Source organism: Protopterus annectens, chromosome 8.part0 (genome assembly GCF_019279795.1).
Source record: "Protopterus annectens isolate FY-2018-M chromosome 8.part0, PAN1.0, whole genome shotgun sequence".
Taxonomy (NCBI): Eukaryota; Metazoa; Chordata; order Ceratodontiformes; family Protopteridae; genus Protopterus; species Protopterus annectens.
The window spans coordinates 341,525,964-341,544,599 of record NC_056741.1 but is presented as its reverse complement, the minus strand read 5'-3'; the positions used below and the strand labels follow the sequence as shown (position 1 = coordinate 341,544,599).

General features: G+C 43.9%; 1 protein-coding gene across 1 annotated transcript in view; it reads right to left on the bottom strand.

Annotated features, from left to right (window-relative positions):
• LOC122808231 (extracellular calcium-sensing receptor-like) overlaps window positions 1-18,636 on the bottom strand; it is a 237,590-nt gene that overhangs the window by 100,653 nt on the left and 118,301 nt on the right. The window lies entirely within an intron of this gene.

Below are 18,636 nucleotides of genomic sequence, written 5' to 3'. Positions count from 1 at the left end.
TGGGGGGACACTGGCTCTGTCTCAGCAGCAGTGTGTACATATTGAGCATACAATGTAAGGGAATTAATACATTGCCAGATATTAACGTACCATTACTGTGTCCCAAGGGGTCAGGCATGTCAGAGACACAGTACCCATACTCTGGGGACAACCATCATGTATTGTCCAACTGGTTTCCAGAAATCCACATTTGTCTGGCAGGGAGTCTACATATATCAGGCACATGTACGCATTCTGCAAACATCTGGGTACTGTAGATTTCAGACACCCTACACCACATATGCACTACTCGCAGTTATTGTGTAGCACAGATGCTGGAATGTCCACATGTACTTGTAGTTCCACTCACCTATTTGTTGGATGTAGGCTGTATGACATGTTACTGTAATGTTGCCCATAGGGGACACACCACAGTCGATGGCAGTGATGGGTGTGAACACATAACAACACAGTCTGTCACAGCACTCAAGCCATAACTGGTATACCTTGTACCATATGGGGTTATTAGGCTATGACCCCTAAGTACCCATATGTCTAGGTCAGATGTTAGCCCATGTGTATGCAAGGCAGCACCTGATCCCCAGTGTATGTATAGCTGACCATAGCTAGATGGGTATTGTGGGATTTGGTGACTGCAAATGTGACCAAATGATGGTTGCTTTGCCATGGAGGATGACACTGTAGGGATGCTGCAGTGGTAACCCATGTGATGTAATTTCAACTACAAAACACCTTCACCTCATGTAGGGGTAGCACCTAGCTGCCTCAAGGTGTTTGTAATTCCACTGTTGATGGCTCTCTGGCCATTTGTGTGCTTGCATGGGTACGTCTTCCAATGTATGTTTCAGTTGTTCAACTGACCCAGGATGAGGGTACAGATACAAATCCTAATACAGTTGATGAGGTCTATATAGGCAAATTGGGCTTTCTGGTCACATGTGATGGTGATTAGCTAGCTATGATTTGAAGAGGTGTGGTGTCAATGGTGAACTACCCCTGCAGTGCCCCTGTGTATCTTACTGGCTGTACAATGTGGAGGTGTGTATGTGTCTCATATACTGAAACCCCATGGCATTACTGGCTACACTTTGGTTTCTGAATGTATGATAGGATGGTTGACCAGGTAAGGCTAGAGTGCCCACTGCAGCTTGGAACCATGTCTGTGTGACTGCACAGATGTCTGCTTTTCCCAGGGTTAACAATGCTTGCACTGAGGGCACAGTCATGTGTACACACCTAGCATTTAGCAGCATGGCCTTCATTGTGTGCTGCGCTGACAGTTGTATGTTGATAGTGATAACTTCAACTGCTTTACTACTGGAGTCACTATGGGGGTGGAGAGAACCATTGCCAGATGCATGTAGGCCAGTGAAGACAGATAGAGGCCCTTCTTGCAGAGCATCATGGTCTGTTTACCATATCATCCCAGATGCACAGGTCCTGGAACCCCCTGGAATATCACAGGATAAATGGCCACATGTTAAATTCAATCATTTCCTAAATGCATTACTGTCTCAGTCTGGGTGATAGCAGAATGCTACATAAGACAGAGACATACCTGCCTAGGACACATAATCAGTGGGGCCTCTCATGTCTCACTGCATATAGTCCAGGGACGTACATGTCAGATCAGGCACACCAACATGGACTGTAACAAACTCATGACAGTATCTGTTGGTGACAGACAACAGTGTGTATGTGATATGGCAGAGTCTGTCACCTGAAACACAAGTAACTATGACCATTCACATATACAGCCAGATGAAAGGCACATCAGTGTGTCTCACAATGGCGTCTCCTATGTGTAACATGTTTGACATATGCTGATGCCTGTGTGGCTGTGGGACACAGGTGTGTGGCCCTGTGTGGTATGTACTGTGTGCAGCTGTGGTGTTCATGTGTTCCTTTGCCTCAGAGGTCACCTTTGTTTGTGGATGTGTATGTTGAGGACTACTGCATATGTATGTGTGTTGTATAGTTGTGGGTGGTGTGTGAGGTGTACTGATTCTGTTGGCAACCTGTTTGGGGATAGATATGTGGCCTTGACAGGGAGACAGCATGGACTGCAGGTTCCTACTGTCCTTGCATCCCTCACACAGTGTGTTCCCCAGTGGTGTTTGTAGATGGTTGTCCATCGGTGTACATGGAGCAGGTGCTACACTGTGCCAGGGCACCTATATCAACCACACTGGCAGGGGAAACTGCAGGACATTGTCCAGACATATAGTCCAGAAACTGAGGGAGGAAGGGCATGGAGACATGAGGGGTGGGCCTACAGTCCAGCTGCTTACTACACCGGTAGGATGTTGACACTACAGCATACCATGTAGACAGGCTATGAACAAGCAGTAATAGGTACAACAGATAAATGTATTTTAACACCTCATAGCACATGCAGAAAGTAGCATGAAACATCAAGATCAGGAGGGCAGTGCATGCTGTATTGCCAGTATGTTGCCGATAGCCACATACATAATGTGCCAATAGATGGCAGGGTATGATGTGAGAGTTAGCAGTGGATAGTGCTGGCAAACGTGGATGTGCAGCATGTGTACATAATGGTGAGCAATGTATGCATTCCTGTGATGTGTTCCCCTCTTCATGTCTTTCATGTGGTATGTATAGATGTCGCAATCCACCTTTCCTCAGATGCTGAGACCGCTGCCATTATTAATGCCTTGAGACTCCATCACCGGGTGCTGATGTCAAGTAGTCGTCATAACCAGCAGGGACATGCTGCACTGTGGGCAGACCTTGTAGCAATGGTGAATGATGTGGGACACTGGGACACTGTGCTACTGATTTAATACATCATGCATGGCAAAGGGTTGGAGCTGTGGCCAGGGACCATGCTTTCACTGGGGGAGGGCCTGCTACACAACCCCCACTCTCAGCCATAGAGGAGTTCCTCACAAACCTGGGTTCAGCCATGAGCTCACAAGAAAGTATCACAAGATATGTTGTGGAGATGGGTGGCACAGAGTCCACAGCCAAGGAGCATTTGGTAAGCCTCCAGTGGTCATCACGTTAATACTGTAGCATTCATAGTGGCAGCCTCTGCATACCTGTACACATATGTCAGGTCAATCTGCATTTGTAGCTGAGATTTTGTAATGCACACATGCACACATATTGTGAATTTCAGCAATTTGGGTAGTAGTGTATTAGTTTAGGTAGTAGGGCTGAGTGGTAGTATCACAGTTTGTAATGTACATGTTGATAAATGCACATATTATCCTGTAATGATGCCACAAGTGTGTCTGCCTTCAATACCTCTACCCCACAAATCCATAAGTACCTCTGGTGTAGCTGGGGGTCATCATCTTGTAGCCGGTGATTGTTGAACTGTCTCATTATGGCTCATCTATACCCTAGGCATGTTAAGGACTGCCAGTTTGGCATGGACTCTACTGTTAAGCTTAGCCATTTTGCAATACTTGCATGTTCACTTGTGGTGGGGTTCACTGTAGTGCATCACATAAGTAATCACAATAGCATATTTGCAGGAGCTGTAACATATTAGCACATAGGTTTGTACAGGTGTAGATGGTCTGCTATACAGGGGCACATTACCATTGTGTAAACAGGTGCACTGTGTTTTAGATGAAGGTCCATCACATAGTCTGACTTGTCACCTATCTCACAGGTATATAGTACTAGCAACATTAACTAGACGTAGCTGCACTGCATGTTGTTGAGGGTCTGTCCAGAGTGTGTCTCTTGTGGTGTGATTGTGTGTTGTGCATGGCATCAGTCAGAAGGTGTGTTCTGTATGATGCCATTGTGGAACCTCACATGTATGTGTGTGTGTGTGTGTGTGTGTGTGTGTGTGTGTGTGTGTGTGTGTGTGTGTGTGGCTCAGCAGACATTACAGTGCCAGAATTAATGTAGTCATGTTGTCTTCTTCACATAGGTGACCACGGGAGTTGAATTGTGCCCCCTCGCAAGCTGATGTCAGTGTCTCATTGGACTCTGATGATGATGTTGGCCATTTTTAGGCACAGGTGGGGTTGTTTGAGGCTGAATCTGTCAAATTGGTTGATATCCCACTTTCATCCACAATGTCTGCACACACAGTCAGTATGTCCTCACATACCCAGCCCCCAGGAGCTACAGATATTGGGCAGTCAGTGGGTGGTGGCATCGAGCAGGGTAGTGTGGCGACTATGGCATCTGTGACTGTAGACACTAGCCATAGTCAGACAGCTGGCAAGGTCCCACACAGGCAGATTGACAGGGGTGCTCAAAGGAGGACTACTGCCCATCCAGCTCCTGTTAAAGGTATCACAGCACATGTCACCTGACCCATGTTTTGGTCCATTATGGAGGCATAGATGTGTTGTGAACTTTACACCAGATGGATGCTCAGGGTCATGGATGCCACACTGCCTGGCAATTATAACTCCATCCACAGCATTGATGATGCCTTACATCATTTTGGTGATGTAGTGTATAGATGGTGGGGTGAGACATTGCCAGTCCTTAACAATGCATTGTTTGTGCTTGAACATTTGGCAAGAGTAGGGCATCAGACACATGGACATAGGTCAGCATCAACATCAGCAGAGAGCCCATGTGGCTATGCACAGTCACATTCCCATAGTGGCAGCACCACCAGCACTACCAAAGGGAGGGTGCTGTCCACACCCCAATGGGGCAGGCCAAGGGCACATGGTCCTGTGTGGTCCCATGAGGGACACAGACCCAGCTGACACTGGTCACCATCAACAAGTGGTACCGGATTTGGCCCTGGACATGGTGGTGCCAGTGCCACTCCTGGCAGAACCAGTTCCCATGTTCGTGGTCAGAGATGGTGAACTGTACATTCTGCCATGCATGGTCCACAGCTATCGAACATACCATCATGTAGGGCTAGCACATAACTTGAATGTGCATGCACACACTCACACATCACTGTCACATGCAGCTCAACAGACACATACAGCTCCTCTCCATGGCCCAGCTGACCAGCACCCCTCCAGACACACACACACACACACACACACACACACACACACACACACACACACACACAGGATGTCAACTGTTTGGCATGGCCTAGGCCTTTGGCAACCCCATACCACACCCTGTGCATGTGATGATACTTGTGCCACATCCCTGTTATCCATACCAGCGATGCAGAGACATACTAATATGTGTCCGATGCACATGGTGAATATAGTACAGTCAATGTCAGTTTTAGTACAGTAGTGTCATGCCCTGTCAGGTGCTGTCTGCTGCTAATTGTCATGTGTACACATGAAAGTGTATCTACCTATGTCCCATGATGCTTTATTGCTGTTAGTACTGCTGATTGACTGTTGTCTGACAGACCTTATTCTGTTTCTTTTCCAGGTCTCTGTGTGTCTATGTCGTGAGGACCTGCTGCCATTACAGAAGCTCATGATGGCATAGTGGCAATGCATAGACATGTTCCTTGCCAAGGTACACCTGTATATGTGCATGTTTACCTAGGTGCGTATGCATGGCATAGTGTGTGAGGGACAATGTAGGCAGACAGCATGTATACTCCTTGACACAGCATGCTACTCTTGATACATGTCACCTGGGAGTTCTGTAGGATTGCAGATTCATAGGTCCATAGAAGGTTACTAGATTACTGGCCCAGGGTCCCTTACAACCCTAGGCATTATGTTATCCCCAAAAGAATCTTCGATCAGCACCTGTTGCCCCTGGCATTGATGGACACAGGTTGGACCCCTGGGACAGATTTGTGTGTTCCCATCCACTCATCATGGATGCACTTGCTGCGATTCTGCATGGTACTCTGTTAAACATGTATGGGATGTGCATCCCTGAGACAGGGCAGCCTCTGGGTGACAAACCTGTCTCTCCAACAGGACTTTTTGCTGTTGCATATGTGATTCAGGCCTGTCATGCTGGTAATGTGCACAAAGTTAGACTGACATATATGGGGCAGCTGTTGAAGGGCTGAGCACAACATTGCCATCTAGGCATGGCAGAGTCCACCTGTGGACAACCTGTCTGATACCAAGTGGGGCACTACTAATTCAAGGCTGTCTACATGGAACAGGTGCTGAAGGCCATGGATAACCTTTGTGGGTGTTAACATAGGCTTTCCAGTTGCTGCAGATGTCTGCAAAGGTACATACCAGACCTGTCATGATGATAATATATTGTTGTACTGACTGAGGACTATACAGAGGTAATATCCACCTTTCATCTGGATGCATTCCCTATACCTATGTGGTGATCACTGCCACTACTTGATGGTTGAATGCAACAGTGTTATCGATTATGGTATGATGGTACTGTTTTCTACATTCAGCTTGGAGCCAGGACCTTGGCATCATTCCACACCCACTGTATGACCCCATTGCAGTGTGTTAACATCAGTCTGTGGGTTAATGACACAGCACACTACTCACAGTTACCATAGCCTTAGGCAATACCTATGTATGTGGGTGGTGGCATTTAGCATTCATGCTGAGATACATGTGGGTCATTGTAGGCAGGGGCTACTCACATGGCCTACACATGTCTACATATTGCACACACATAGGCAACATAGAGTAGGGTTGCCACTTTATCAAATGTGCAATATGGGACACTTCTTATAGTATCATGAGAGTTGGCAGGACTGACCATACCCACAGCAGGTGCAACAGACAGGACTTCTTTTGGTTTGCCAATATGACAGCTTCATTGTGGCACATTACCATAGCTTATGCTATTTCTCATACCACTATGTTGCTTCTGATGTGAAGTAACTGCTTTATGCAACTAGTAGACAACTTTGGGAAATGTCTGTTGTACTACACATTCTGGGGACATCTTTATTGTTAGAGTCATTGTCATACATCACACCTGGCCAAACATGGACTGCAACCTGCATGGTGGGACAGGTGGTGGCCATATCTCTCACCTCTACAGATTTCTGCAGAATGCCCTGATGTTTGCCACATATTTCTGTTCCATTTGTCATAACATTGTGGTTTTCTGGCACATTACTGGCAATTCATTGAAGACTGATGTTAGACAATAATGACAGATATTCTCATGTCAGAATTCATACCCTTCAGAAAATGCATGCCAATGCACAACCTGTTATGCTATCTACTTTCTATGTGTGTCAGAGCAATATTTACAGATTGAGCCTAATATTTGGCCTTTGTCCCACTTTTCTGTATGGCATTATCCGGATGTCTTTCTCTAAGGTGTTAAAAGGTATGGCGGTGGCTCTAATACAGTCACACTGCTGCAAGAGGATATACATACATACACACACACATCCCCAGTCATGAACTGCCCTTGTTGAGATTAGGACCCATACCTGGCTACTGTTACATACAATAGTGCTATATACATATCACATGTGCCACAGAGCTTAAATACTTTTGCAGTGTCTGCCACTATTATTCAGATAGATGACATCTGCAGGTGATGCAATGATTGCCACTGGGGAGTTAACAGGCCCTTAAAATGGTATAATCATGTCACTCACACACACACTGCTTCAGAGGGATATGCATTCACACACACATACACATAGAGTTACTAGTTTTGAGATTAGAACACCTACCTATCTACTTCTGTACACTATAGGCCACCGTACATATTGCATGTGCCACAGTGCTATTGTGTTTGAAAATGTCTACCTGTTCGTCTAAGGTGGATAACATCTGTAGGCCCTGAATAGGTTGGTGGTGGTGGAGTTAACAGGGTGGAACAGGCACACAAAATGGTATAACCATTGCCCACACACAGGCAAGACATCCACACTGCTACAGGGCACATGCATACACTCATACAGTTGCCAAAATTGAGATTAGAACCCCTACCTCTCTACTTGTATATACTATAGTGCTACATAGCTATTGTGTGCACCACAGAGCTTATATGCATGGAGAATGTCCAATGGTTCATATAAGGTGGATGACATCAACAGACCTTGTAAAGTAAGGCAATGGGAATCTCAGCAGGGTGGAAAAGGCCTCAAAATGTTACAACCAACATACGCAGAGGTTATGCTTCACACACATACTTGGCAGTCTTGAGATTAGAACCCCTAACTGTATAGTCATATGCACCACAATATGTAGAACTATAATACATACAACTAGATAGGGAGAGGTTATGATTCACACACATACTTGGCAGTCTTGAGATTAGAACCCCTACCTATCTAGTTGTATGTGCTACAATGCTACATACTTATCACATGCGCCACAGAGCTTATATGCTTAGAGAGTGTCCAAAGGTGCATCTAAGGTGGATGACATCAACAGGCCCTGTAAAGTAGTGCAATAGGGGATTCAACAGGGTGGAACAGGCCTAAAAATGGTATAACTAACACACACCCAGAGGATATGCTTCACACACACACACAGCAGTCTTGAGAGTGAACTCCTACCTATCCAGTTGGATGTACTATACTGTTATGTACTTATCATGTGGACCATGGAGCTTATATGCCTTAAGAGTGTCCAACAGTGCATCTAAGGCAGATGACATCAACAGGCCCTGTAAAGTAATGCAATGGGGGAAGTCAACAGGGTGGAATAGGTCTAAAAATGGTAACATACACACACACACACACACACACACACACACACACACACACACACACACACACTTGGCAGTATTGAGTTTAGAACCCCTACCTACCTATCTAGGTGTATGTACTATAGTGCTACTTACTTATTGCATGTACCACACAGCTTACATACTTAGAGAATTTCCAGCAGTGCATCTAAGGTGGATGACATCATACCTCTCAACTGTCCATGATTTTCAGGGATGTCCCTGATTTTGACTGGAATTTTAACTCTCTTCCTTTGTCCCTCCTAAAACTGATGACTTTTGGAGGAACAGTGATGAATTACACTTAATAAATAATGCCAATAGTAAGAGTTATAGATTTCTTTTACTTCCAAAAATGTATATTAATTCACATACCAGTGTCTTAAGTTAATAGTACCAATATTTCAAAAGTGTTCCTGATTGCCCCTGATTTTTGATGGATTTGTCCCTGATTATGTTGAGATTTGTCCCTGACTGGTTGAGAGCTGTGGATGACATCAGCAGGCCCTGTAAAGTATTTCAATGGAAGGTTAACAGGATGAAACAGGCCTCAAAATGTATTGGCATTGGACACACATAGGCAGGAAATACACACAGTCATAAGGGGGATATACTCATACAAAAACACACTTACTGAGTTGCCATTCTTGGGATTAGAACCTCTACCTGTCTACTCTATAGTACTAAGTCGTCATCACATGCACCATGGGACTTACACATGTGAAGAGTATCTGGCACTACTGTTGGGGTGGATTACATCAGTAGCTGCTGACAGGGAGATCACTGTTGTGGAGGACAGTAGTCACAGGGCCAGAACATGGGTGGCCATTACACAAACATAGGCCTGTTGGCTGTGTGTATTCTGCTGTGTGTGTAATACATAGAGAAACACACACACACACACACACACACACACACACACACACACACACACACACACACACACACACACACAGTGACTGATGTGAGACTACAACCTCTACCTATCTACTATTACACAATGGGGCTCACCATAGTATTTGTAGGTGCTGGTTAAAATTGGTGTACGTGTGTCTGTGGCAAGACATCACTCAATGCCTTTCAGGGTCTCTCTCTGTCTCTCTTTCTCTGTCTGTCTCACTCTCTCTCTTTCCCCTGTCTCTGCCTCTCTATATATTATTTATTTGTATATCTTACCTATATATCTGCATGTATATCACACAAAACAGATCCAGATATATCTTGTATGTACCACATACAGGATGGGGTAAGTATGTCTGATGAGGGTGGGGATAGACAGTTAAGGTGTACATAGCTGTCTGTATGCACAAGGGATATATGTATCGTTCTACAGTCAGATGTGGGTTCAGACATGGGATGAAAGTAGCTAAGTGTAGGAACATGACCAGTGGTAGCATCACAAGTAACACTGTGACTCCAAGCCAGACCTACTTGTACTCCAGTCCAGGATTTTGTGTGCTACAGCTGATTGACTGATGAACCTTTGTAAACAATCCAGCACCTCACTGATATACTGGCTGAGGGATCTCCAGGCTGTGAGCTATCCTTATTAACTGAGTCATATCTAGGCTGGATACAGAGTGTATTGGACTGAGCAGAGTTTTGTATAATATTTGAGGTACATTTTACACAGCACTGTGATGTCTGGTATGCCAGTGGCAGATCAGTATAGATTAATGTGTGGAACCGCTGACAGACATTTGTCTACTGACTCCATCCACTGCAGGGAAGCCATGCTACTGCACAAATTGTTCTAGTCTGCACATTCTACATTTGTCTGGCCAGTGGTTCCTCCTTCCCCTTATATATGGCCCTTTGTTCTGCTCAGCTCCGGTCACAGGCTTTGTCCATGGTTGCTGCTCTTATGTAGTTATAGTTATGGTGTGACTGGGGTAGAAGTCATCACATCACACACAGGATTACAGACTTCGCACCTCTGACTGTACCTGTTTAGCAGCTTGCCCGGCATTGTGCTCCATGCATGTGCTTTGGTCCTGAGACAGTCTGTGTTGCACTGTTATTATAAGGGTACATGTTGGCCATACCTCTCACACTGTTACAGCCAGACATCTGGATAGGGCCATATATAACAATCGGACACAGGCCCAGACATGGGGACAGGATTTTAATATTGCTTTTCCAAATGTAGACAGTTGGTAGAATGGTTTTGCATTAGCTTGCATTTTCTTATGGGTATGAAGTATGCATCTCAACTGTCTGTCATTGATGTTTTCACATCAACCTTTATTGGTTTGCCAATAGATTGCCAGACAAATGCAATGTTATGACAAACACAACAGATATATGAGGCATATGGGTGGACATTCTGAGAAACCTTGTCATTCATGGGGTATGCATGGTGCCCACTGACTTGTTGTCAGTACTGTCACAGTTATGTGGCAGCCTTTATATTCTGGTACTAGAGTGACTTGACACAATCTGCAGTTCTAGTAGGCACTGTCTATGTTACTCAGAGCTGTGTGCTGTTCATATCTGTGGCCCCCATCCCTCTATTGTCCAGCTTTCCTCCAGTAACAAATATTACCTTCTGGACAGTTTGTGGAACTCCTACCATAGGTATAGCTGACATGCAAAATAGTTAGCATGGCCAGTCTTGAACCATGGACCCTGTCAACCACAGAAATGTACTTAGCCCACTAAGTCAACAGAGCCACCAGTCAATGCTGTCTACTTCCTGACACTATTAACCACACACACATTGACCCCTGCATATTGTGGAAAGGTAACATTTTAGCAAGTTGATTGGGACAGCCCTGGGAGTGTGTGGTCTGCTGCTATTAGCTTACTAACATAGCTGTTACTGCAGTTCTATGGGAACACGGGTGTGTTGGGGGTAGAGGACCATACCTCCCAACTGTACAAGTTTTTGCAGAATGTCCAGATGTTTGCCTCATATTTTGAGTCCATTTGTCATAAAATTGTGATTGTCTGGAAACTTACTGGCAAATCATTAAAGACTGAAGTTAGAAAGCAATGGCAGACATTTGAGTTTCAGACTTCTTATCCTTCAGAGAATTCATGCTAGTGCAAACCCTGTTATTATCTCAACTTTCTAGGTTTGTAAGAGCACTATTTAAAAATTGTCCCTGTTTATGGGCCTTTGCCACACATTTCTTTATGGCTTTGTACAGATTTCTTGCTCTAAGAGATTGAAAGTTATGTATGGGACTCCAATATCAACATCCATGCATCTGTCCTATGAACCCACTGTTTGTAAGTCCCTCACATAGTGCAGTGGGTTTTGCTGGCTTGGGGCCTACTGCATGTGGTGGAGAAGCCAGTATTTGGCATAGAGTTCTTATTGTCCCACATAGCTGCCAGTTGTCTGCTGCTATCCCAATAGCCCACTGCATTCCTTTGCATACATGCAGCAATACCATAGATATGCTACCACAATCTACTATCCCATTCATTTGTTGTTAAGAAGAGTGACTTACCTTGTGCCTGCAGCAGTTGAGAAGACAGTGCTTCAGGGCTGCCTCTGTCAGATGCACGCAGTACACAGTCTCTACATGGTAAGGTAAAGGTAGTGTGATGTGGCTGGCATCCTCTTTACTGTGTGTGAGTCAGAGTGAGAGGTCAGTCCCTGGGTCCCTAGGGTATCAGTGTATGTGCTATGCATTGCCTGTCTGCCAAGGCCAGGGTGTACTGGGCATGCCTACATCTTCCTACAGGGACAGGCTCATGGGGTTCCTCCTCTGAGTCCCCCTGTGCCTGTGAGGACCTTGACAATGGTGGGGGGCTGTGTGTCCTTTCCCTCTGTTGTTCCTGCCTCAGTTGTTTCCACAGGATCATATTGTGCAGCATGGCATATATTATGAACATGTGTGCACATGTGACTAGAGAGTACTGCAGAGCTCCACCAAATATGTCGAGGCAGCAGAACCGTGACTTTAAGCAGCCCAAATACATGCTCTGTGGTGTTCCCAATTTGTGTATGTGCCTCATTATAGCATTCTTCAGTTGGTGTGTGTGTGTGTGTGTGTGTGTGTGTGTGTGTGTGTGTGTGTGTGTGTGTGTGTGTGTGTGTGTGTGTGTACATTTCTGATGGGTGTCATCATCCACGGTTCCAGTGCATAGCCAGCATCCCCCAGTAGATGGCCATATGGGATGTCCCCCTGGCAAATGCCTGGTACAGCTGTGATATGTGCCAGATGTGGGAGTCATGAAAACTGCCATGGCTGCCAGCACACACATTGATGATAATACCCTGGGCATTGCACACGACCTGGCAATTAATGGAGTGATACCCCTTACGGTTGACATAGACTCTACCCTCCTCACCAGGTTGTGCTTTGATGTGCACTTGAGTGCAGTCTATGGCACCCAGTACCTCTAGGTAGTATGCTACATGTTGGAAGAGATGCATATTGCTTGTCCTCTCCTCAGGGGTGCTGAGGAAATAAATGTGCTCACTGGCATCTGTTAACATGACATCCAGGAGCTGGTGGAGTACCCTGGATGCAGATGTCTATGAAATCCCCATGATGTCCCCAGTAGGTCTTTGGAAAGTACCTGTAGCTAGTATTCCTAAGGCTACACATACCTTTGTTTCCACTGGGATGGGTTCCCCTCGGTTGGCTCTGGGTCTGAGGTGAGGGCGCAGAGCTCAGTGAGCTCCTGTAGTATGTCTCTGTGCACCCTATAGTGCTCTACTATCTCCAGCTCATGTAGCCCCTGAAAGGTTACCCTGGGCCTGACAACTCTTCTCTTCCTCAGTCTGGGTCTATTGTCAGCATCATCATCATCACTGACCTCAGCCTGTAGTGCATATAGATGTAGCAGAGCAGCAGCAGCAGCCTCTATCATTTTGTTAGTTAGAATTCTCAAGTGTGTACTCCAATGGTGCAGAGTATGTGGGCAAAAATCAGAATGAAGGGTGTATGCATACTTTATACTGGTGTGCTGCAGATGCAGCCTGTGTGATTGGCTGACTTTGATACATTCCACCTGCCAGGGTTATCATTGAGGGGTTTGAATGTGCCAGTGTCAGTGTAACAGTGCTTAGCCATTTAACTTGATTAGCTTTCCCAGGCTATTTCATCTTTTTTTTAATTTCTTCCACTGCTATGCCCTGCAGTGCTCCACGCAAACCTGGGAAGCTAGTCTAAACATTGCTCAGTAGTTTGTACCCTCCCCTGCTCACGGGCACAATTAGCTTTTCTTTAACCTGCTAAAACACACACCACAGGGCTAAGCACAGCTTAGAAGCCTCAGACACGCCCCTTGCTTAGCTGTGGTTAGCTGAGCTCAAACAGGCGCCGCTAAACTACAATCCAATACTTATGGCATGACACACCTCTTTTGATGTTAGCTGTCTGTTCTGCCTACAACAACGCAGTTCTAGCCCTGCACTGTCAGTAACTACGGACACGGTGGTCCTTTTTGTTATTCAGTAAACCTGGCTCATTTACATATACCTAATTGCATATACCCTAGATACAGCACTACACCAGAGCATATCTCCTTAGCTACCACTATAACCTGTCATTTTATGACTCTGCATGCTGGTAACTATAATGCAATACCTTTGCCTAGCTTTAAATTTCATATTTTATACTTTTTAATTTTTATTTATTTATTCTTTTTGCAAAATAGCATATTTGCGTGTTGCAGCGTGTTGATTAAACATGGCATATGCATTAAAAAAGTTAAATTTTTCATATATTGCATAACTTTTTTAACTCACTTGCCATAGTTTTGGCCATTTGCATGCCTACTGAACAATATACAGCCTTTTCTTTGAGCTGTTACAGCCCCTGTTTAAATTTTATTTTCCGGTACACAGTTTCTAACTGTGTACATTTTTTTATGCTTACACAGCACTGTTTGTAAGTCCCTCACATAGTGCAGTGGGTTTTGCTGGCTTGGGGCCTACTGCATGTGGTGGAGAAGCCAGCATTTGGCATAGAGTTCTTGCTGTCCTACATAGCTGCCAGTTGTCTGCTGCTATCCCAGTAGCCCACTGCAATCCTTTGCATACATGCAGCAATACTATAGATATGCTACCACAATCTACTACCCCATTAATTTGTAGTTCAGAAGAGTGACTTACCTTGGGCCTGCAGCAGTTGAGAAGACAGTGCTTCAGGGCTGACTCTATCGGATGCATGCAGTACACAGTCTATACATGGTAAGGTAAAGGTAGTGTGATGTGGCTGGCATCCTCTTTACTGTGTGTGAGTCAGAGTGAGAGGTCAGTCCCTGGGTCCCCAGGGTATCAGTGTATGTGCTATGCATTGCCTCTTTGCCAAGGTCAGGGTGTACTGGGCATGCCTACATCTTCCTACAGGGACAGGCTCATGGGCTTCCTCCTCTGAGTCCCCCTGTGCCTGTGGGGACCTTGACAATGGTGTGGTGCTGTGTGTCCTTTCCCTCTGTTGTTCCTGCCTCAGCTGTTTCCACAGGATCATATTGTGCAACATGGCATATATTATGAACATGTGTGCACATGTGACTAGAGAGTACTTCAGGGCTCAACCAAATATGTCGAGGCAGCAGAAGCGTGACTTTAAGCAACCCAAATACATGCTCTATGGTGTTCCCAATTTGTGCATGTGCCTCATTATGGCATTCTTCAGTTGGTGTGTGTGTGTGTGTGTGTGTGTGTGTGTGTGTGTGTGTGTGTGTGTGTGTGTGTGTGTGTGTGTGTGTGTGTGCGCATTTCTGATAGGTGTCATCATCCACGGTTCCAGTGCATAGCCAGCATCCCCCAGTCGATGGCCATATGGGATGTCCCCCTGGCAAATGCCTGGTACAGCTGTGATACATTAAACTAAAGTAACAATGGTGTTGCTGCCAAATGCAAGATACGTACAAAGATATCACACCTTAAAAAGTTTAATGAATAAAGCTTTCGGGTCTACACCCTTCATCAGTATAACACTACAACAATACTATTACATTTAAATAGGAGACATCATCAAATCACATGCTTCAGCCCATCCCTAATCAAACACACAAAGAAACTTAAAGAAACAGCACTATAGGTGTAACCTATGTGTTATAAATATTAAAAACAACATATAAAAGACTTACTATCATAGTAATGGTCTAACAGACTCTATACATCTAAGTGTAATATAATAATATACACACATATATATAATTAATTTACTCATATCTAAAATATGCAATAAAAATTGCAGTATAAATGCAACAAATGCAATAAATATAATAAAAATAATTTTTATATAGAAACAATATGATATACTCATCTAAATTTGCATACATAATCAACTAAAGAATATATACAAAAGTATAGCCATAAAATTTATAACCTTTCTCTTTGTTTTTTAACTAATATTGGTTTCAGACTAACAGCATTATTTAACCCAGGGGAGACGTCTGCCTGAAGTCTAATAATCCATTCTAACTCTTTCAGTTCTAGGAAATTATTAATATCTCCCTTCCTTAGACTAATATTTACTACAGCTAATACTCTAAATTTAAATACATGATTTTCACCTTTTCTATAATATGTTTGCTTAAAGCATTCGTTACTACTCCTCCTGATTTCTGATTTATGTTCTGTTATTCTCTCTTTAAGCTTTCTAATAGTTTTACCCACATAAAATGAAGAGCATGATACACATGTAGCCAAATATACCACCCTTTCTTCATTGCAAGTTGTTAACGTGGTCATTCTAATAATTTCTCCATTAGTAGGATGTTCAAAAAAATCACCACCTTCAAATAAATCATTACAGCAAGAGCAGTTGTAACATTTCCTTATTCCCATCAATTTATTAGTCTTAGGCTTAGCATGGAAGTCTTTATAGCATCATTTCTGTTTTAAAGTTTCGGCACTTGGCTGACTATGATACATTCCACCTGCCAGGGTTATCACTGAGGGGTTTGAATGGACCAATATCAGTGTACCAGGGCTTATCAGTCATTTAACTTGATTAGCTTTCCCAGGCTATTTCATCTTTTTTTATTTCTTCCGCTGCTATGCCCTGCGGTGCTCCACACAAACCTGGGAAGCTAGTCTAAACATTGCTCAGTAGTTTGGACCCTCCCCTGCACATGGGCACAATTAGCTTTACTTTAACCTGCTAAAACACATGCCACAGGGCTAAGCAGAACTGAGAAGCCTCAGACACGCCCCCTGCTGAGCTGTGGTTAGCTGAGCACAAACAGGTGTCGCTAAGCTACAATCCACTTCCTTATGGCATGACACACCCCTTTTAATGTTAGCTGTCTGTTCTGCCTACACCAACACAGTTCTAGCCCTACACTGCTAGTACCTATGGACACGGTGGTCCTTTTTGATATTCAATAAACCTGGCTCATTTACATATACCTAATTGCATATACCCAAGATACAGCACTACACCAGAGCATATCTCCTTAGCTACCACTATAATCTGTCATTTTATGACTCTGCATGCCGGTCACTATAATGCAATACCTTTGCCTAGCTTTAAATTTCATATTTTATACTTTTTAATTTTTATTTATTTATTCTTTTTGCAAAATAGCATATTTGCGTGTTGCAGCGTGTTGATTAAACATGGCATATGCATTAAAAAAGTTAAATTTTTCATATATTGCATAACTTTTTTAACTCACTTGCCATAGTTTTGGCCATTTGCATGCCTACTGAGCAATATACAGCCTTTTCTTTGGGCTGTTACAGCCCCTGTTTAAATTTTATTTTCCGGTACACAGTTTCTAACTGTGTACATTTTTTTATGCTTACACAGCACCTACACAGGTGCCTTTATGCTTCTTGATTCGCAAAATCATCTCATTTGCTTGGTTTTCACCAGCAAATGAGGTGGTTTGCATTCAGCAGACACCTCCATGTCCACACGGTGTTGGGAAGCTCGTGCACATCCTCAGCCTTGTTTCCTGGATTGCTCGGCGGCCATATTCCATGTTCAGGCCACTACACTAATCCTACATGGAGAATCACTCCATGTAGGTTTTATTGAATTACCCCCTAAAACTCAACACAAAAAATGTATAATAGTACACTTTGGAAAAATAACGATCCCTGGAAATTTCCACATTGATAATACACCCCTTAAAGCAGACACAGTGGTCAAGGATCTGGGAATGCATGCTGACAGTGACCTGAACTTTGACTAGCACATGTCTACTGTGGTGAGAAAATACTTCTATGTCGCACTACTTATAAGTAAGGGCATGGCATCCAGGTCAAATGAGGTTATTGTTCCATTGTGCTCAGCTGTCAACTGACCAGTCATTGACTATTGACTACAACTCACCCTTTGGCATGTACCTGACCAGACACTTACAACAGCTTGACAGACCACAGAGTTTCCCCACAAAATGAGCACAGGGAGTAAACAGAAAGTGTTTAGCAGACCGTGTCAAAGCCCTGTCCCTGTACTTGGTCTCTTACAGATTTCTATTCTAGCCTACAAGACATCCTCTTAACCAACACTGATAGATTTGCTACATATCTGCAAAACAAATAGCATTGGATATACCCATTCTAAGGACCTAAACCTCATCTGTGACATAAACAAGACATGCTAGAGAGACAGTTATGTGTCTCAAAGATTACCCCTTCTCTGGAAAAGGCTTCCCATCCATGTGAGGCAAAGCTCTTCTGTAACCATATTCAAAAGTAACTTGGGCCAGTAGATGGCAAATTGCAAGTTTACCCCGGTTTGGCATCTATGTCTCTAATGAATAGAGCCAGCCTGTGAATGCTTGATTTGTACAAGTCTGTATCATAACTTGTAAAATTCCTTGGGGTATTGACATGACTCAACAATATTTTGGTAAATTTAGGGTAAGCTTGGCTAGGCTTCAAAAATGGCTCCTGGGCCTAAAGCCTAGTAACCACCTATGAACCTAAAAACCTATAGAAAACCACTGAAAAGGTTTTCAGACTCTTATTTATAAACATTTCATCACTGGTGTTTTAAAGATAGAAATGGGTACTGTGAATTTTATTATGAAAAATATGCAGCTGTGGGCATTGTTTATATGGTGGCTATGGTTTAACAAAGTTGCATCAGACTATTAACAGAACAACAGGCTTTATATCAACATATATTTTGTGAACAATAA